The 3,906-nt window shown below is 41.0% G+C and overlaps 1 non-coding gene across 1 annotated transcript; it reads left to right on the forward strand.

The window, feature by feature from the left end:
- Positions 1 to 2,839: 2,839 nt before the first annotated feature.
- Positions 2,840 to 2,943, forward strand: LOC112799077 (small nucleolar RNA R71). Its single transcript, XR_003200662.1, has one exon. It is a non-coding gene; the product is annotated as a small nucleolar RNA R71 (small nucleolar RNA).
- The last annotated feature ends 963 nt before the right edge of the window (positions 2,944 to 3,906 follow it).

Raw genomic sequence — 3,906 nt, forward strand, 5'->3', positions numbered from 1 at the left:
CCACCCTCTTCTTTGGATCTCATGTCGGATTTCCGGATACTCATTCTTTTTGAGCTTGAAGGGGACCTCAGGGATCACCCTCTTCTTTGCCACAACATCATAGAAGTGGTCTTGGTGGCTCTTGGAGATGAATCTCTCCTTTTCCCATGATTCGGAAGTGGAAGCTTTTACCTTCCCTTTTCCTTTTCTTGAGGAAACTCCGGTCTTGGGTGCCATTGATGGTGAAAAAAATAAAAAGCTAGGCTTTTTACCACACCAAACTTAAAATTTGCTCGTCCTCGAGCAAAAAGAAAAGAAGAGTAGAAGAAGAAAAAGAAGAAAATGTGAGTAGAGAGGGAGAAGGGGGGTTCGGCTATGTAGAGAAGAAGGGGTTATGTTGTGTGAAAATGAAGAAGAAAAGGGAGGTATTTATAGGGAGGGGGGAGGGTTAGGTTTCGGCCATTTTGGGTGGGAATGGGTGGTAAATTGAATTTGAATGTAATGGGGGTAGGTGGGGTTTATGGGGAAGAGGAGGTTGATGTGAATGGTGCATGGGGTAATTGGGAAGAGAAATTGATGTGAATGGTGAAGGTTTTTGGGAAGGGTGACATTGAGAATGAGATTTGGATTAGGAGAGTGTGAATAGGATTAAAAGAAAAGGTAGGTGGGGATCCTGTGGGGTCCACAGGTCCTGAGGTGGGGATCCTGTGGGGTGTAAATTGCCTTCATGCACCATTCTGGCGTTCAAACGCCCATTGGTGCATGTTCTGGGCGTTAAACGCCCATGTGATGCATGTTTCTGGCGTTGAACGCCAGTTTCATGCTTGTTTCTGGCGTTCAGCGCCAGATTGTCCTCTGTGTGCACATCCTGGCGTTAAACGCCAGGTTGTTGCTTGTTTCTGGCGTTCAGCGCCAGAATGGTGCTCTGTTCTGGCGTTGAACGCCGGCCAGATGCACCTTCTGGGCGTTGAACGCCAGCCCGTGCGTCCTCCAGGGTGAAAATTTTTTTTCTTCTGTTTTTGACTCTGTTTTTAATTTTTTTGATTTTTTCGTGACTCCTCATGATCATGTACCTAATTAAACACAAAAATAACAAAGAAACAAAATAAAATAAAATTAGATAAATAAAATTGGGTTGCCTCCCAACAAGTGCTTCTTTAATGTCAATAGCTTGACAGTGGCTCTCATGGAGCCACAAGATGATCAGGTCAATTTAGTGTGTTGTCTCCACACCAAACTTAGAGTTTGGATATGGAATTTGAACACCAAACTTAGAGTTTGGTTGTGGCCTCACAACACCAAACTTAGAGTTTGACTGTGTGGGCTCTTCTTGACTCTGAACTGAGAGAAGCTCTTCATGCTTACTCTCCTTTGTCACAGAGGGATGGCCATGTGCCTTAAACACAAGGTAGTCCCCATTCAATTGGAGGACTAACTCACCTCTGTTGACATCTATCACAGCTTCTGCTGTGGCTAGGAAAGGTCTTCCTAGGATGATGGATTCATCATCTTCCTTCCTAGTGTCTAGGATTATGAAATCAGCAGGGATGTAAAGGCCTTCAACTTTTACTAGCACGTCCTCTACTATTCCATAAGCTTGTCTCACTGACTTGTCTGCCAATTGTAATGAGAACAAGGCAGGTTGTACCTCAATGATTCCCAGCTTCTCCATTACAGAGAATGGCATAAGATTTATCCCTGACCCAAGGTCACATAGAGCTTTTTCAAAGCTCATGGTGCCAATGGTGCAAGGTATTAAGAACTTGCCAGGATCTTGTTTCTTTTGAGGTAGAGTTTTCTGAATCCAAGTATCTAGTTCACTAATGAGTAAGGGAGGTTCACCTTCCCAAGTCTCATTACCAAACAGCTTGGCATTCAGCTTCATGATAGCTCCTAAGTATTGAGCAACTTGCTCTTCAGTCACATCTTCATCCTCTTCAGAGGATGAGTATTCTTCAGAGCTCATGAATGGCAGAAGGAGATTTAATGGAATCTCTATGGTCTCTGGATGAGCCTCAGATTCCTCAGGATCCTTAATAGGAAACTCCTTCTTGCTTGAAGGACATCCCAGGAGGTCTTCCTCACTAGGATTTTCGTCCTTCTCCTCCTGAGTGTATTCGGCCACTTTGATTAAATCAATGGCCTTGCATTCTCCTTTTGGATTTTCTTCTGTATTGCTTGGGAGAACACTGGGAGGAGTTTCAATGACTTTCTTACTCAGCTGGCCCACTTGTGCTTCCAGATTTCTGATGGAAGATCTGGTTTCATTCATGAAACTGAAAGTGGCCTTTGACAGATCAGAGACAATATTAGCTAAATTAGAATTATTTTGTTCAGAATTCTCTGTCTGTTGCTGAGAAGATGATGGATATGGCTTACTATTATTCAGCCTATTGCGTCCACCATTGTTAAAACCTTGTTGAGGTTTTTGTTGATCCTTCCAGGAGAAATTTGGATGATTTCTCCATGATGGGTTATAGGTATTTCCATATGGTTCACCCAGATAATTAACCTCTGCCATGGCAGGGTTCTCAGGATCATAAGCTTCTTCAGAAGCTACCTCTCTAGTACTGTTGGATGCATGTTGCAATCCATTCAGATTTTGAGAGATTATGTTGACCTGTTGAGTCAACACTTTGTTCTGAGCCAGTATGGCATTCAGAGCATCAATTTCAAGAACTCCCTTCTCCTCTCAGAGGTATACATGAACTGGTTGTTTGCAACCATGTCAATGAGTTCTTGAGCCTCTTCAGGCGTTTTCTTCAGGTGAATAGATCCACCTGCAGAATGGTCCAGTGACATTTTCGAAAATTCAGAGAGACCATAATAGAATATATCTAATAGGGTCCATTCTGAAAACATGTCAGATGGACATCTCTTGGTCAGCTGCTTGTATCTTTCCCAAGCTTCATAGAGGGATTCACCATCTTTTTGTTTGAAAGTTTGAACATCCACTCTCAGCTTGCTCAGCTTTTGAGGAGGAAAGAATTTATCTAAGAAGGCAGTGACCAGCTTATCCCAGGAGTCCAGGCTATCCTTAGGTTGTGAATCCAACCATATTCTAGCTCTGTCTCTTACAGCAAAAGGGAAAAGCATGAGTCTGTAGACTTCAGGATCAACTCCATTCGTCTTTACAGTATCACAGACTTGCAAGAATTCAGTTAAGAACTGATAAGGATCTTCAGATGGAAGTCCATAAAACTTGCAGTTTTGTTGCATCAAAGCAACTAGTTGAGGCTTAAGCTCAAAGTTATTGGCTCCAATGGCAGGAATGGAGATGCTTCTTCCATCAAATTTGGATGTTGGCTTTGTGAAGTCACCAAGCATTCTCCTTGCATTATTATTATTATTATTTTCGGCCATCTCCTTCTCTTGTTCGAAAATTTCTGAAAGGTTGCTTCTGGATTGTTGTAATTTAGCTTCTCTTAATTTTCTCTTCAGAGTCCTTTCAGGTTCTGGATCAACTTCAACAAGAGTGCCCTTTTCCTTGTTCCTGCTCATAAGAAAGAGAAGAAAACAAGAAAAGAAAAAGGAATCCTCTATGTCACAGTATAGAGATTCCCTCAGGTTAGTAGAAGAAGAAAGAGGTAGAAGAATGAAGAAGGATGAAGAAGAATTCGGATGAAGAGAGGTGAAGAGAAGTGTTAGTAGTTAAATAATTAAATAGAATAAGAGAAGAGAAAGAAATTTTCGAAAATAATTTTGAAAAAATGGTTAGTGATTTTCGAAAATTAAAGATGAGATGAGATTAAAATTAGAATTTAAAACAATTAAAAAGAATTTTTGAAAAAGAGGGGGAGAATTTTCGAAAATTTAGAGAGGGAAAAGTAGTTAGGTGGTTTTGAAAAAGATAAGAAACAAACAAGGAGTTAGTTAGTTGATTGAAAAAGATTTGAAATCAAATTTTGAAAAAGATAAGAAGATAGG

The sequence above is a fragment of the Arachis hypogaea genome, chromosome 4, assembly GCF_003086295.3.
Source record: "Arachis hypogaea cultivar Tifrunner chromosome 4, arahy.Tifrunner.gnm2.J5K5, whole genome shotgun sequence".
In the NCBI taxonomy this organism is placed as follows: domain Eukaryota; kingdom Viridiplantae; phylum Streptophyta; class Magnoliopsida; order Fabales; family Fabaceae; genus Arachis; species Arachis hypogaea.